This window comes from Pogona vitticeps, chromosome 3 (genome assembly GCF_051106095.1).
Source record: "Pogona vitticeps strain Pit_001003342236 chromosome 3, PviZW2.1, whole genome shotgun sequence".
NCBI lineage: Eukaryota > Metazoa > Chordata > Lepidosauria > Squamata > Agamidae > Pogona > Pogona vitticeps.
In genome coordinates, this window is record NC_135785.1 from 210,065,259 (window position 1) to 210,083,335 (window position 18,077).

At 39.6% G+C, this 18,077-nt stretch overlaps 1 long non-coding RNA gene across 1 annotated transcript in view; it reads right to left on the bottom strand.

Annotated features, from left to right (window-relative positions):
* Nucleotides 1-7,131: 7,131 nt before the first annotated feature.
* The window catches only part of LOC144587743 (uncharacterized), a 96,376-nt gene continuing 85,430 nt past the window's right edge, over nt 7,132-18,077 (bottom strand). The window contains exon 2 of the long non-coding RNA XR_013542891.1: nt 7,132-8,069. This is a non-coding gene — a long non-coding RNA (uncharacterized LOC144587743). The remainder of the gene's footprint in view (nt 8,070-18,077) is intronic.

Consider the following 18,077-nt stretch of genomic DNA (forward strand, 5'->3'; position numbering starts at 1 on the left):
AAATACCCCTAAAACAGTCAATGGGCGAGTGCTGGAAAAGGTGTGAAAATAGAAAGAATTACAAAATGAATGAACTTACAGGTCATCAATAATAATTATTCAGTCAAGTTGACACGAATACTTATGTTACTGGAGCAAGCACATTAGTGTAACTTCATATTTTGACTAATACCTTTTCTATTTTGTTGTAAATTGTCAGCATTTTGTTACACTTTCAGTTTATAGGCTAGAACACACTTCCCAGGGGAAAATGCATAACTGGAGGGATTATGCTGTAAGAAAAGGCCATTCCCAAGAAGGTGGAATGCAAACTGAAGCCATAGTGGTTATGGGAAATGGCAGGAACTAGCCTACCCCTAGCAGATGACTGATATAAAATGCCTTTGCTGCCAGGGAAGGCAGAAGCTTGGCTGGAGACTAAAAGTAAAAAGTACATTGCTTATATATCATCCGATAGAGCTTGAAGCACCCATTGGGCAGTTTACAGTTTAATTATGTAGGCTACACATCCCTTTCCTCCAGCAAGTTGGGTACTTAATTTGCTGGACTTGGAAGGATGAAAGGTTGAGTCACCCTTGAGATGGCTACTTGAGCCCAAGATTGAACTCAGGTGAGAAGACTCTTGATTGCAGTACTGTAGTTTAACCACTGTTCCATGAGGCTAGGGGAAAGGGAGATGGCTCTTGGGCTGAGGAAAAGCTAGCACTCAAAAAAAAAAAAAAAAAGTTAGTTACCTCAGAAGTGATATATATCCCAGTGTCAGAGGGGGAAGTAGATGCCTCTGTGCCAGAGGGATAAATACTGCAATACCTGTGCTGGAGGGGTAGGAAAAGGAAACTGTAAAGGGAGAAATACATATTCTTGCTTGAGAAGGGAAAATTAATTACAGGAAGCTCAGGGAATGGAAGGACCAGGGGGAGATGAAAAACCCTCAGGAGACAAAGATTGAGTATATGCCCAGGAGGAGTGGCTGGATAACTAGTGGGCTGAGGAGTTTCCTGAGGAAGAAGTCTATGATGAATAAGACTATGTGTAAAAATAGGATCCCTGGTAAGGGCCCTGGGTCCAATTTCAAGTGTGCAAAGGAGAGGCATCTAATTATGAATATCAACTACCTGCACAACCCTCCTGTTGGAAAGTGAGTCAGAGGAAAGAAGAGAGGGAGTGAAAAAAGGAAGGTAACTCAACCCGTACAGTTCTTGAGTAGATGCTTCTTAAGAAGCAGACCTAGTGACCACCAACATCAAGAAGCAAGGAGACAAGTGACATTGGATATCTGTCTTTAGAATGGGCATACCATCCCTCATTCCAGGGAACACCTCTAAGACAGAGAAACCTTGGACATTGGACTGAACTAGCTGGTCAAACTACAAGCTCAATGAAGAGACTGAAGTTGCCTTGAAGAACTTTGGCCTTCTCAGTATGGAACCAGGGAGTGGCAGAGCAGTGGAGAGAATGTGGGACTATGTAGAAAACTACCAACTCTGTGCACTCATTTATTATCTGTTTCCTCGATGCAAGTTCCAATAAATCCCACTTTTATCCATTGACTACTGACTGTGTGAGGAGCAGGGAATGGAAAGTGGAAACTGTGCTGAGAGTACTGAAGCTGGTGGGGCTCCCGGTATTTAAAAAACAGCAGTTTATGAACACAAATAAACAATGCATTTGTGGAGTGAAAATGTACAATGTATCCAGTAAATCTCATTATTATTATTCTGAACTCAGATTAATAGTGGGCTGCACACCCAAATCATTCCTAATAAAAGCTAAGACCACAAAATACCTTCTTTGGGGAACTAAGCACATCAAAACCTTATACATAAAACCATCTCAACTGAGCATTAAAGAACTGTCATGCCATATTTTCCCACTGACAAATCTTAATATAGACCTAACAGCTTTATTTCAGAAGTCTACAAAACAGGCTTAGTTATTGCATGTAGTTAAGAATGTTTTCTCTGAATCTGTTTGTACTCTCTGGAGATTATGAAGAGACCTTCAGCAATATTACTAACTGGAAAGGCTGGTTTTGAAGTCAACCTTATATAAAACCAAGCACATGCACCTATGTGAGAGCCAGTGTCATGTTGTGAGCAGAGTGCCAGGATAAGACATGGGAGTTGTTGTTTAGTTGTTAAGTCATGTCCAACTCTACATGACCTCATGGACTAGAACACACCATGCCCTTCTGTCTTCCACTGCCTCCCGGAGTTTGGTCAAATTCATGTTGGTAGCTTTGATGACACTGTCCATCCATCTTGTCCTCTGTCGTCCCCTTCGCCTCTCGCCTTCACATTTCCCCAACATCAGGGTCTAGGAAGCCTTCTCTTCTCATGAGATGGCCAAAGTATTGAAGCCTCAGTTTCAGGGTCTGTCCTTCCAGTGAGCACTCTTTGTTGGCAAGGTGATGTCTCTGCTTTTTAGGATGTTGTCTAGGTTTGTCATCGCTTTCCTCCTAAGAAGCAGGCGTCTTTTAATTTCATGGCTGCTATCACCATCTGCAGTGATCATGGAGCCCAGGAAAGTAAAATATGTCACTACCTCCATATCTTCCCCTTCTATTTGCCAGGAGGTGATGGGACCAGTGGCTATGATCTTAGTTTTTTTGATGTTGAGCTTCAGACCATTTTTTGCTATCTCCTGTTTCACTCTCATTATGAGGTAATTTAATTCCTCCTCACTTTCTGCCATCAGAGTGGTATTGTCTGCATATCTGAGGTTGTTGACATTTCTTCTGGCAATCTTAATTCAGGCTTGGGAGTCATCCAGTCCAGCCTTTTACATGATGTATTCTGAATATAGGTTAAATAAACAGGGAGACAATATACAGCCTTGTCATATTCCTTTCCCAATTTTGAACCCATCCGTTGTTCCATATCCAGTTCTAACTGTTGCTTCCTGTCCCACATAGAGATTTCTCAGAAGATAGATAAAGTGGACAGGCACTCCCATTTCTTTAAGAACTTGCCATAGTTTGGTGTGGTCGACACAGTCAAAGGCTTTTGTGTAGTCAATGAAGCAGAAGTAGAGGACACCGGAGAGCTGGGTTTAAATTCCTGCTTGGCCACAGGAATTAATTGGGAGGTGGCAATTGTAACCCACTCCTTCAGTATCTCACATGCCTCAAAAACCCAGTTAAGGTTGCCATAAGTGGAAAGCAGTTTGATAGCACCTATGCATGTATATAGGAATATACATATATGTTCCCAGAAGGGGAAAACAGTGGTTTCCCATTTATCTATCCTGCCCACCTCACTGCAAATGGGGACATTTGCTATATGACATGTAGCTAGTAGTATTGAAAAGCTGAAACAAAACACGTCATGTCAACAACTACAAGCAGCAGGTTTGTAGTCCAGTCCTATTCATAGTCACATAATTTTACCAGTGCATTCCATTTGATCTAAATTCATCTATAAGTCTTGTCGCGTTCCATGCAATGAGTCCTAATTAAGCATTTTTGCTCTCTCTCTTTTTGGGCATTAAAGATTGGCACTCATCTTTTATACATTTACTAGGGTAGAATTTAAGACACAAGGGCTGATCATGTTTTGAGAGTGTTTTTATGCAACCTTGGTTTGTATTGTAATATAATTATGCCTATGGCGACCATTCCTAAGCATTCCAAAACTGTGACAATAAATGCACATTTTTAAAAACCACTTCTGTCCTCGTTTTAATCTCCTTGTAGACATGGCGGGTGACTTTCTAAAAGGGGGAGCTTCTCATGTCTGTTGGGGGCAATCCACAACATTCTGAATTATGATTTAAAGAATTCTAAATTGAGTTCAGGGAATCTATGAATACAGAAGACTCTTTCTTCCAGAAAGCAGCTCTGCATGGGTGCACAGTGTCAAAGAAAATGCTTGTACATAGGTGAGGGCAGCATATTTATTTTCTTCATGCAAGTAGTATGCATAGTTCTTCAGTCCCTGCACAGAGGCAGTGGTGGAGATATGCCTCTTCAGCACTAAGGGTATATCAGGGACTCAGCGTGAATACAAAGTCAGCAGCTACTTTGCAGCCTATTCATATGCATGTTTCTTCAAGGACACCTGTTCTTAAGTAAACATAACCAAAATTGAAGACTAGCTACAACCTTAGGCATTTTAAAAATATAGAACATCTGAGTTAATTAAAACTAATAGCCAAGGGCTATGTCATGTTCAGCATTGGCAGAGTGAAAGCCCACCTGCACAACTATACTGGATTACCTCCTCTTTTCTGGAACCATCTAGAAATGCCTAGCTTGGGGATGATGTAAAAAGACAATGGACTGTAGCTTCTTGGCTAACAAAGTTCCTTCTAATATAGTCAGCTTTCAAAGCCCTTTGTCTGGCTCTGCTAATTGCTCAGGGTTTTTTCTCTCTCTTACACAAGCATTTTTCAAGAATTCTTTCTGCTAAATTTATGAAAAATTTTGCATATTTTGGAAACTTATTTTTTCTATTTTAAAAAGTAATTTTCACTTATCAACAGTTTTGAAACAGCCCACTAATATGCTTGATCAGGATGGACACACTCAAGGTGTGACTTTTTGAGGAAGTTCTCACGGGGGGGGGGATGCTGGTTTCTGTGGGTGAAAACACTGTAACCATCCACACCAATATAACCAATTATTGAGTTGCAGGATTATATATATTTGGAGGAAGAGAGACAACTGATGCTCATGAAGGGAACTGATGTAATTGTATGCTTACTGAAATCCCATGACCAGTCCTGTGCTTTGGATCAGTTGCTTACAGATGCCAGAATGTCGACACTAGCAGAATCAGAGCAAAATTAACTACTTCATATTGTCTGAACAAAAAGTGACAGATTTCCAGTGAAAAACACCAAACATCCCTGCAGTCAGCTTTACGTCATGTACAGTGGTGCCTCGACTTACGAACTTAATCCTCCCCTGAAGATGTTCGGAAGTCGAATCAGCATTTCCGATTGAAATGCATTGAAACCTGATTAATCTGTTCTGGCTGTTTTTTGTTTGTATATAGAGGTGCTGGTTGTAAGTCAAAGCATTAGTTCCCATAGGAACTAATGCAAAACTGGTTAATCCATCCTCTACCACTAAAAGGTAAAGGTAAAGGTTCCCCTTGACAATTTTTGTCCAGTCGTGTTCGAGTCTAGGGGGCGGTGCTCATCCCCATTTCCAAGCCATAGAACCAGTGTTTTGTCCGAAGACAATCTTCCATAGTCACATGGCCAGTGCGACTTAGACACGGAATGCTGTTACCTTCCCACCGAGGTGGTCCCTATTTATCTACTTGCATTTGCATGCTTTCGAACCGCTAGGTTGGCGGGAGCTGGGAAAAGCGACGGGCGCTCACTCCGTCACGTGGATTTGATCTTACGACCGCTTGGTCTTCTCACCCTGCAGCACAGGCTTCTGCGGTTTAGCCCTCAGCGCCACCACATCCCCCACCTGCCACCTCTATCACTAGGGGGAGATTTTTTAAAATTTAAGATGATTTGGGTTAAAAAAAGGGCAGGAAAGGAAGGAGGGAGGGAACAGTGGGGAAAAGAGGATAGAAAGTAGGTCATCACTGGGGCACACAGACCCCTCATACAAAGGTTTGTTCTTTTAAGCACAAAAAGAGAGAAGATAGAGAGAGAGAAGACAGTGGGAGGGGGAGAGTTTGGAGTCTAAAATACATTTTAAACCCACACATTTTACACCAACACATTTTAAACCAAAGCAAGCAACACTTTAGAGCCCACCAGCCAGCACAGACCTTTGCAAAACTTTTCTGATTTTAAAATCAAAAGACTAGACTCAATTTTAGAGCCCACCAGCCAGCACAGACCATTTCAAGACCCGTCACAGCACAGAAACATAACCCCCCACCTAGCCCAAACCCAAGCTGCAAAAACCCTGCACAGAAAACAAACAGAGCAGATCAGAAATGCACAGAGAACAAAACAAAAAGCAAGGGAAGCATACAAGACACATCGAAAATGGGGGGAAAACCCCCAAAAGCAACCGAATCCCCCAAAACCCATTGTAAATGGGAGGAAAACACCAACTGTAGTGTTCTCCATTTATTAGATCTATGGTTCTTGTCGTATTATGTAATGGTTTATGAATATTCATATTGCTGTGAGGCGGAGCTGAGAGAGATGCTATAAGAGGCGGAGTCAGTGAGAGTAGGGTCAGGGGGTGTAATAGAATGTGTAGTTTGGGAAATTTAGATGTGATTAGCTACTGAAGATATTTATGAATCTATGTAATCAATAAACTAAAATTTTATCTAAAAGAACTTGAAGTGTGGACCTGAATCATTCTGAACTAAATAGTGATTTAGAGATCACCTGGTGGCAGCAAGTGTGAGGAAAGAGAGTGTTTGCCTTTGTGTGCTCTGAGGCTTGAAGGTCAAGCAAAAGGGGCACGAGGGTGGACACCACACCAACCAACAAGCAAACCCCTCAAGACCCATCACATCACAGAAACATAATCCCCCCAACCCGAAAACATGCTGCAAAAATACCCAGAACAGTTTTTAAAAAGTATAAAGCAGCACCTCATCTTAGCAGGCAGCATCCTGGGATCGCACACTCTCTAACTGCCAGGACAAAGGAGCTACAAAGAAGCAGCCTTGTTGCCACCTAAACTTAGCTATTTGAATTTCCCGCCCTTTCCCCCTGCCTTTTTGTGTTTGTAGGTGGAAGCTCTGGTCACAAATCATGAGCAAATTCTTCTGTAGTACTGCTGTTTAACCACCACACCATGAGGCTCCTCTCATTGTTCATTACCAAAGAATGCATATAGCTTAACCATACAAACCCCAGTACAATTAATGGTGCTTCAATAAAATCTAAAGGCCTCTAAATCATTTGAAGAAACATATGGTTACATTTTTTTTGTTTCTCAACTCTACTTGATCACAAAATGGTTGCTAACAGCAATGAAGGTGTTTGTTCTGGCCTGATAAGCATTCAATTAACTTTCTTGTTTAAAACATATACAGACAGAGGCACAGACAGATACACACAGATAAGAAAATGAAACATATTTGGCATGGGTTACTGACATTAACATGAGTGATATTAAAGTAATAACACTATTTTCCTTTAAGGCCTAATTTTACATTTCCAGAACAAGTTACTTAGAGCAATTTTGTAATCTTTAAGGGGGTCAGTGTGAGCATCCATACAGAAAAGGCTGACTGAGTAATAATAATCAGTCATTAATGTGATTATGTTACCCCCAAGTTCAGTGTGTCAGTAATGTGAATTATTAGCTACAACAATTTGATGTTATAGCACAGAAGACTATTACTATCATTTGAAAATTATGAAAATTGCATTATTTTAATATAGACCACAGGATCTGTGATTAGGCTTGTCAGAGAGAAAAGGATAGTAATTTTATTGAGAAGAAGGCATGGAAAAAAGAAAAAAATACAAGTAGTTTTCTCTGTCAAGAAACATGAGAATGTCTAAACATCTTTTCATATTCTACTTCATTACCCTGCAGGTTTCATCAATCCAGACTGTGTGCACCTCATCACTGTAAAACATCTCACACCCTTGACATTCTGCAAACTAAGGTGGCCACTGCTTCACTAATCAAGGAGGGTGTCATCATCGTTTAGTTGTTTAGTCATGTCTGACTCTTCGTGACCCCATGGACCAGAGCACGCCAGGCCCTCCTGTCTTCCACTGCTTCCCAGAGTTGGGTCAAATTCATGCTGGTAGCTTCAATGACACTGTCCAACCATCTTATCCTCTGTCATCCCCTTCTCCTCTTGCCGTCACACTTTCCTAACATCAAGGTCTTTTCCAAGGAGTCTTCTCTTCTCATGAGATGGCCAAAGTACTGGAGCCTCAGCTTCAGGATCTGCCCTTCCAGTGAGCACTCAGGGTTGATTTCCTTTAGAATTGATAGGTTTGTTCTCCTTGCAGTACAGGGAACTCTCAAGAGCCTCCTCCAGCACCACTATTCAAAAGCATCATTTCTTCAGCGGTCAGCTTCCTTTATGGTCCAGCTCTCACTTCCATACATCACTACAGGGAAAACCATAGCTTTGAATCAAGAAGGGCAGACATCACCAAAATGGAGGTAATATCTGCAAATAGAATCACAATTAGATATTATTGCTATAACATAAGTGGAGGTACATTGCTGCTCACCATATTGCACAAGACTGTTCCTAGGTGGCCACATTGGGATGCTGCACTGAAATGCAGTGCTGCATCCCAATTAGTGTTGCACTAAGTGTTGCAGTAAGATATAAATGTGATTTCAATTTGATGGATTACTTAGAGTCTGGGAGACTCTAGGGCATAGGGCAAATTAGAGGATTAGAGCATAGGATATGCTCTCACTTTTCACCATCAGCAAAGTAGAGTTCCAGCTAGCCATAGATTCTTCAGGATATTCTATTCCAGTCTGTTCCTCTTTTTCCATCTGGCACTCTCACAGTTGCGTCCTTGAGAGACAGTCCAAAAGGATACCATGAATATTGGTATTAAAAGCCTCAGAGAGGTCCTGCAGAACCAAACAGGGACACACTCCCCTTGCCCAGTTGCTGGTATAGGTCATTCATCAAGGTGACCAGAGTTGTCTCCATTCCATAGTTGGGACAAGAGATGGGGACAACTCATCATTTAGCCAAGTCGTCCTGCTTCGTGAGATGTCAGAAGTTGACAACTCATGAAGCACGAAGTTGGCCCCATGAATTGATGAATAATGAATTTATTCGTTGATTCATGGGGGCGGGTGTTACTGAAAAAACCCACCACACACCCCTGCCACCGCCACCCCCCCACTGTCCCCCACCGCCATGCTATCAGGGAGGCTAAGGAAATCCAGGCTGCCCTTTGCAAAGATGGCAGCTGCAGCTTCCCTACCCTAAATGAAGATTCAGCCGCCATCATTGCAAATGGCAGCCAATATCCCTTTCTATAGCTGGGGAGACCTGATGGAGATGTTAGTTCGTCTGCTAAACAATTTTCTTCCCGGCCAATGCACCAGATGTTATCGGTCAAAACTGAGTTCTAATTTCTCCAGCAAGGAATCAGGCACAGACGCAGCCAGCTGAACCAAAGGCCCAATTTTATTGAAGAGCAACAAAAATAAAGGTCAGCTGGGACTTCTCTTAAAATCAGAGAAGATCCTGAAAATACAGTGTACATATGTTTTATAATGATACAAACCAATAGCCATAAAGTACTACAAGTCTATTGGTCATTTGTTCCCAAAGTTACAATGAAATTCTATACTATCTGTGAATGTTTCCTGATTTGCCTAAACTATGTGTGAATGTTCCGGGCCTAGTTTCCCTGAGGCCTATGCTTTTCTGTTGATGGCTGTACTTAACACCTAGTTTGAGTATGATCCAGTATCAGAGATCTCAGCAGCAGTGGTGACGATTACTGTAAGGGGATGTTGGCGGGGCTGGTGGTGGGGAGCTCAAGTAGGGAGAGGAAGGGGTGGGGTAAGCTGTGGGGGTGGGTGGCTGTCTATTGGCCTGCCAATTAGCTGATTGGTGGGCTGGTAGGCAGAATGGAAAAGCCTTCATATGGGGATAAATAAAAATAGGGAAATATTCGTCAAGCCGTATATGTCAGGACTTAAAATTTGATGAATATGGATCGACAAATATATGATGAAGCAGCTATATTCTTAAAAAAAATCTGTTTTTATATTTGTCCCTATCTCTAGTTGGGACCTAAAGCCAAACTAAAATGGTTCCAGATATTTTGCTTTGTTCAGGAATCTTTAGAACTGTGGAACTACCATATGCTCCACTGCCTTGCTCAGAAATAGAATATTCGAGACTGACCAATAGTTATTCAGTAAAGTGGGATTCAAGGAGGTTTTGTTCCCATAATGGCCATATTACCACTATTATTAAGCATCCTGCCTTTCTGCAAGGAGGCATTCACCACTCCGCTTACCCACTCAGCCAATCCCCCTCTGGCTTCTCTTGATCAGGAAGGTCAAAGGTCTGGCCCACATGTGGTGGCCTTCACCTCTTCAAGAATCCAGTCCACACCCTCAGGCTGCACCAGTTGAAACATATTCATTATACTGTGTTTCCCCAAAAATAAAACAGGGTCTTATATTAATTTTTGTTCCAAAAAATGCATCAGGGCTTCTTTTCAGGGGATTTTTTTTTTTTACAGTCATGTCATCTTCTGGTTACTGCACAATGCTGCACAATGGTGGAGGTTGGGGTTTCACTTAACTAGGGCTTATTTTGGGGGTAGGGCTTATATTATGAGCACCCTGAAAAATCATGCTACGGCTTATTTTCAGGTTAGGTCTTATTTTCAGGGAAACAGGGTAATGGGAAAAGCAGTGGTGAAAGTCACATTCATAGGATCTGTATCCAAGTCAGAGTGGATCCAAGTGACTTTTCTTGCAAAGCATTGTACAAACTCCTCATAGCAGGTTGGAGAAACCAGTTTCACCAGTCCTGCTCATATCTCTTTTAGGCCGAAAAAAGAAGGGCAAATTTGGGCCTTTAAAAGGGAGGGGCTGATTCAAAAAATAAGGTTTGTAACCCTTGGAGGCTTGGGGCGGAGTTTGATGTTCAATTTTTCAAAGCCAGTGTTCTGGGCAATGTGAAGGAGTCTGGAAGTTCTAATGGCCAGGGCATTGCATTCTCTCCACTCTTTTATAGAATGCCTTCTGTGAATTATGTTCTGTGACATAACACAAGCACATTTGTTTTGAATGTTGCAAAAATAAGTCACTTCCATTCAGTCGTAGTTCAACCAAAGAATATACCCTCCTTTTTGTGCACCAACCTCTCTTTCTTCCATTGCAAAATGATTAATCAATACTGAAAATGTTTCCATAAGTACAGAAAGCAACCAAACCATCTCAAGTTATTCTCTAAAAGTTTGTGCTTTAAAGAATAACTTCAAACATCTGTTTGTCAGGAATTGCATGCTGTACAGTTTTAGAGGGATTCTTTTTAAATGCCCTGAGATGGGACAGCAACAAATTCTTCCATTCCTTTGAAGTTAAATTCTAGATTCAAAAACTTATTCCTTTTGCACATTTTTCTAATAATTTAATATTCAGAGTACAGTTGTTATTCAGCAGACTTCCAATATAACTCATTTTCAAGCAACATGAATTTACAAAAGCTTAAAATATCTTTTTCCACTTTTACCCATAATAGAAAATCCTCAGAGTTTTTCTTCTGTTTTATGCATCTGCAAAGCTGACTAGTCTCAGTGTAAAATTGATTGCCTGTTCAATGATGCATCTCCTAATCTTTGACATATTCTTTAGAGGTACCATCCCCTCTAGGTATAACATATCCTCATGCCTGAGAGTTGTCTCTAGAATGCTGGGAGTATATTAAAAATCATTTTATTTGATGCCCTAGATGCTTCAAAAGCTGTACTTTCTGTCCAAAGCTAAAATACAAGTAAGCCCATAAACCCTGTTACCTGAAGACATATATTGTGTCAGCCAAAATGACAGCATTGTTTTACATTTGGAAGAGCATCAAGTCACTGACAAAGGAACGAAAGTGATTTATGTCCATGTAATATGATTTTTTTCCCCAACATCCAAATATGAACAGTCACAGATCTTTGGTACTTATTATCGGAGCCATGAGCCAAGAATGAACTAAGGTAATTTAAGTTGAAAAAAATTAAAATAAAAAGCAATTTTAAATACAATGCCAACAAAAGGATATACAAAAATTTGTTTTATCTTAGTACTCAATTTTTAAAAGTTATTTTCAAAAAATATCCAAGGTTAAAATTACTAGTGTTTCATTATTTATTCATTAAAATCCGATTCATTTTAATTCCAAAACCCCTATTAGGAAGATAGCTTTATTTGTCAAAGGAAGGTTACCAAATAGTATGCAAGCTTTTCAACAGTCCACAATCTTGCGTAAGGAAAGATGGCAGTAAACACAGGAAAGGTGAAAAGAGAAAGTGACTGATGTCCATAGCACAGAATCATCTAGTTAGAGTGGATGGATGCTGTCAACATTCACAGTAGGTTCAACTAGGTGCTAGGATGAGTTCAGTTTTTGTTTGTTTGTTTTGTATGCATGTGTTTCTTTGATTTGTGCCAGTTTTAACAGCAAAAGAGATCGTCTCAGTAGCGCCTATTTTCATTTTCTATCAATGTTACAGGTGTTGAATATTCCAGAACATGGGGGTGGAGACAAAAGAGTGGCTGCAGTTTCCCTTCAAGGAAGCCTAAGAATAACTTTCTAGGGCACCCTAGAAAAATAAAATGGGGAAAATCTAAGAAATAGCTACAAAGATTAACCTTTCAGTTACCCTGGAATGTAAATTCGCTCGATATAGTTAAGAGGTGCAAACTGAGGAAAGTAACCTCCATTGTACCTGCTCATTACTTCTGGCAATCATTTTTGATGGATGCAAAATAAACTAAAATGGTTCTGTTTTGCTCTATTTTGGACCAACTCAGTGTTTCTTTTTTTATAATGCTAGCACACAGTACTACTGATCTGTGGCCTGTAGAAATGGCTATAGGAAAATTTTAATATCTGGTATCACAGTGCAGAATTATGGACACATCCACTAGTAAGTAGTAGAGTGTGAGATACAGAAATAATCAATGACACTAAAAGTTCCTGTCTCTCTGTCTGTCTCTGCTTCTCTCTAAGAACAAGAAGTTAAGCTACTGAAACACTGTATGTTTTACACTGGATGTGTAATTTTTAAACATATTTGGTTTCTAAACTTCATCCAGTCATTGTAAGCAGCATATATGATTCTCAGGTTAGCACTACCTTAAGTGGCAGAAACATCTCAGTAGGTGCCTAAGAAGAGGGTTCCTCAAGAGTAAGTGATCTGCTCAAGAGCAAGAGTCCTTGAATTTGGCAGGTGGTTTTGGATGGGGCTATGTGGGTCCAAGCAACTAAAGCCTAGCCTTTCCAAAGCTGGAAAAATAGGTCATATTTCTGTGTAGCCATGCCTTCTCCTGACTCCGAAACCAGAATACTGTTGTTGTCCAGTGGAGTGTAACACACTGTTGGCATATCTCAGTGCAATATTCTACTTGTCGTTGCAAAGGTTTCCTCCTTTAGAATGAGCAGAGACTCGGCTTCCACTAGGAGGTGCTAGATACAAACTTGGACAAACCTAAGACAAACCTAGATACAAACTTGGACAAAACCTGGATTTTCCCCCCTCTAATTCTGGCCCAAGGTCATGTAGTGCAGTTTATATGTTGAGGGGGCGGGATGAGGAAGTATAAGTCCTCTGAATAAGGCAACATTCTCTTCTCACTTTAAATATGATATGACTGTTAGAAGGGACTGTCCTTAGTCTAAGGGAGATGAAAAAACTATTAGTTTTGAGCTCTGCATATAAGTAATATTTTGGTGAACTGGTTGCCTCTGTGTAGACCATTGGTCCCTGACTTTTAAATTCTGCAGTGGTTGTTTCATTAAAATTTATCTGTAGCTTACAGTACAATCTTTGATGATTGAGCTGTTGAGTGCCAGATCTTTCGTAACCTTCTCTAACCAAAGCTGGAGGCAAACCTACCCATTTTAACAATGGCTCAGTAGTTTTTTCCCTCTACAGTGTTCACAACCTCTCCAAATGTATGTGTGAGAGACAGAGAGAGTACTAGATTACTGCCTAGTATGGTGTCATGTCCCTGTGAGAGACACCCTGTTCTAAGGATTTAGCACCACTTTGAACAGATGTCAGTAGAGGAGCAGTCCACTCCTGAAGCTTGTGGACTCTTTGCAGAAAGACAGAAACTCCTCTCTCCGAGAGGTGGGGAGCTGAACTCTTGACACAAGGGAAAGGGAATGGCCATTACTCAGCATTGGGATAACTGCTATTGAAAGTACCAGCAAAGCTCGTGACTATCTGATGGAATATCTGCCTGCAAAGAAAGTAATGGTTTCCACTCTACCTTCAAGAAAGGAAAAACTCCTCAGAACTCATATCTTCCTTATGGTCAAGACTATCCCCATCTTGAGGGTTTATGATACAATGCCTGCAGCCATAACCAAGTATGTTAACAGGACCTTAGTTTTAGAAACCACCTTTTACACAAGAAGGTTGGACAAAGAAGTCACTTTCTAACCTTCTACTGATAGATAGATAGATAGATAGATAGATAGATAGATAGATAGATAGATAGATAGATAGATAGATAGATAGATAGATAGATAGATAGATAGAGAGAGAGAGAGAGAGAGAGAGAGAGAGAGAGAGAGAGAGAGAGAGAGATAAAACTTTATTATGGTCAAAAGACCAGCCACCAATAAAACATCTAAAATATATAAATATACAGAAATATACAAAAATATTGGGATTGAATGCAAAGCAATAGTTAGTTCTGAGACGAACAACAACAGTGTCAATACATCTCTCCTTCTACTGTCATTTGAACCTATCTCTGGAGCGTCCTTGCTCATAGTTCCTTGCATCTTTCGGAATATGTTAATTTGCTAATTTTCCTATTATTTCATTTATTTTATTCAGTTTAATTCTATTCTGCTTGTTTTATTCTATATAGTCCTGTATTGCACTTTCCAATCATGCAGTAGAGGCTGATCTTGTGAACATGTTACCTAGTTTTGTGAGAAGGTCACCAATTTCATGTTAGAATACTTGCTCTCAGATGGACATTATCTAGACCTCACAATTAGTCTCTTTTTCGTTTCTCAGTGTAGACTCTGTGTTATAGAACATCATTATCTCGTATATTCATAATTTTCTTCGGCTTATTTTAAGTAAATAGCATTTGTTATTTCTTCTGTTCCTCTGACTCTCTTCCTCAAAATTTTAATTCATATACATATTCTGTTGTACATTGTTCGATAATGCTGAAGTACCAAGGTATCTTCATTTCCATTCAGTAGTGGAAAATAATGTTCAAAATCTGACAGCTGCTACAGAACATTTAACATTTTTCAATTGTTTTAAAGAACTTGTTTGCATGATGTTGATGGTCTCTCTCATTTGAACTACTCAAGACTGTGTAATCTTTGATCAAAGTAAACTTATCAATTCACTGCAATCTTAAAGTTGACTGTAGATGAAATATGTACTTGGGCGTGCCATACCTTACTGGCCAGAATCCTCATTATTTTTGCTGCATGAACCAGAAACTGCACAATCAATATACACAGTCTGGCCAGCTGTCAGTTCTACACTCAGACATGCTCAGGTTGTGCAATTGATTCAACACTTGGTTGTGTGCTTGGGCATGTGACAGATGGCTGGCAAAATGTGAGGACTGCTTGTGCAATTGACCTTACACACAGAGTATTTTCCAGTAGGATTTTACCCACTGCAGGTCTATTTGTGCCTCTTTTTCTCAATCTAATCTATATTTTTGTTGATCTTGTTACTGTAGAGCTCTTTCTTCTCTATATAAGCTAGTGAAAATTTTCAAATATGCTTAAGGAGGAATGGGCTACATCAGAACTGTTCTGAACATCCACCAGAATTATCTAACATATGTCTTAAAACACACACACACACTTTTAAAACTGACATTGCAGTTTATGCTACCAATGGGGAGATATCCAAAGAGAAATGTCTTTGCCTTTTTATGTAATTAGCTTTTATTTCATTTTTATTCTCATTCGCTTAACACTATGGCATTTTTGTTATCTCTCTTTTTCTCACTCCCTATCTCTTATATGTAAGATTAAAGTATACAATATACCCCATATAATAAATCCAGATGTTAGAACTCTCCTTCTGTGCAGCTTAAGCACAGGGAGCAATTGTTCAAGTAACAGAAAGTCTTTCCAATACTTTCTCTTGTTCCTCTGCGGATATGGCCTGATTATTCAACCTAAGACAGAGTAACTTTCCAGAGTATAAAAATTGTCTCTATAGCTTTAGGTGACACATTAAATCAACCAGGAATTAAAGCATGAAGGAAGATCTTTAGATCATTAGAAACATCTTTCTTCTCTGGCACATCAACACATCATGTTCTATGTGAAGGAAACTCCTCTAACTTCTCAAGCTACCCTATGTTTCTACATTACAACCATAATTATGGCATTTTAATTTTCTCCACCTTGAAGAAGATAAGTGAGTTGGGGTCTCCAAATGTCCACAAACAGAAAGTAGAGCCAGTGGTACAGCATCAAAGAAAACCCAAGGGCATTTTTTTCATGAAGTACAAGTGTGTATTTAATTTTAATTATTCACAAATATATATTGCACAAAAATATAGTGTTAGGGAGCATTTTTGTCATCTCTTTCTTGCAATATCCAATGTGATTTATCAACAAATTCATTAAAATCCAAAAGAAGCTCATGCAAAAATAAATGTATTCTATCTACACACTTCCTTCCTGACATTCAGGTTCCGTGCTTGCCATATGGCTTAAGGGTGCCCCAACATTCTTCTATTTCTGTTTTGTTCCACTGAAAAAGACTAACACAGTTAGATCTTTGAAAAACCACTGTTCACACTTTGAAAAATCTTTTCAGAATAGTGCAAGAGAAAAGTTTTTAAATTTGGTTCCGTAAGTCCTAAAGGAGAGTAGGATGTTTACACAAAGTTATCCTCATCTATTCAGCTGAAACATGCAGATTCAGTCTTCTCCCAGTTCTTGGCTTTTCACTAAAAGTCATTTCAAGTCATTGCTGCTTTCTACCAGTAAGATGGTGTCATCTGCATGTCTTAAATTATTGATTTTTCTTCCACCAATATTGATGTTTCTTCCACCATACATCATTCATCTGAATCTAGTCAAGCTTTTCATATGTTCTGTTCTGTGTACAGACTGAACAGATGAGAAGATAAAATGCACCTTCGTCTGCCACCTTTTCTTATATGAAACCATTCTGTCTCTTCATATTCCTGTCCTAACAGCTTCTTGTCCACAATACAGGTTACATATCAGAGAAACCAAGTGCTGAAGCAGACCCAGACTTTGTAGGAGTCACCTATAGGTGACTGGCTCTCTTACAGCACATCATGCACTGATTCAAGTTAGGCATCACAGTTGACCCACCTATAAAAAAATACAGAGCTATCATCTGAGCTTGAAAACATCATCCAGAGTTAATGGGAAGGAGGGTAATGGGAAGCTGATTTCTGATGAGAGCCAATGGAAGGGCATAGAATACTGAAAATAATATGATTTCAGCATTAAGAACTGAGACTCTATGCCTCACCTTTACTCACACTTCCTTCCACAGTGCATTAACTTTTTAAGTGCTACTCAAGACTTTGTTAAACCACTGAAAGACGCTCTTTCCTAACAAGCCTGAATAAAGTACATTTGTAATTTTCATAACATTTAACAGAAATATAGATGAATAATGTTCCAAAAATTGAAAGCAAAAGCCAGTCTTCAGCACCTTTTAACAAGCTGTAGCTCCAAGTAACCAAATCAGTATGAAATCTGGCATAGTTATAGATCTCAGCTGGTATACTATGGTTGCCAAATTTCAGTTTTTTTCCTCAAAAGTTGTAACAGAAATTTGAAATGTTTAGGATTGGAACTCCTTCCTGCTCCTTTTGTTACCTTTATTAATCACCTTAATTAATGGATGCTCCTTTAATTTTTCCAAAATCTGCCATCTTATGCAAGTAAGCAATTTGTCTAGCCAAGTACTCAAGTTGTAGAATAGTCTTTGAATCTCAAAGGTATATGCACTGTGCAGTTCTTCATTGAGCTTCAGGGTTCAGTGCACACTGTTAACAGAAGCAGATGTAGCTGCCTTCTGGTACCCAATGTTGTGCCTGATTTTAAATTGTGGGTGATGGAAGTCTTCCACTAAAGAAAAAAAAAACCTACCTCACAGAGTCTCCAAATTGAAAAATACAATAACATGATTTTATTTGTTTGTTTGTTTGTTCCCCCCCCCTCTCACACACACACAAACTTATGGATTCATTTCAGCAACATGTACTATTGGCTTTTTTAATTTCCTTGGTTGGTATAGGTATAGATATTGCATGATATTTTTGTTGCTTCTGGAAACAGAATCAATTACTAGGAGTCTGTAAACAGTAGTAAATTTTAATTGCACCTCCAGGTATGCTTTAGCATTTGACCACAAGGAACTCCTGTTATATCCCAAAACATGTCATACTTACAGTATCTTTAGGCACCGAATATTTTAAC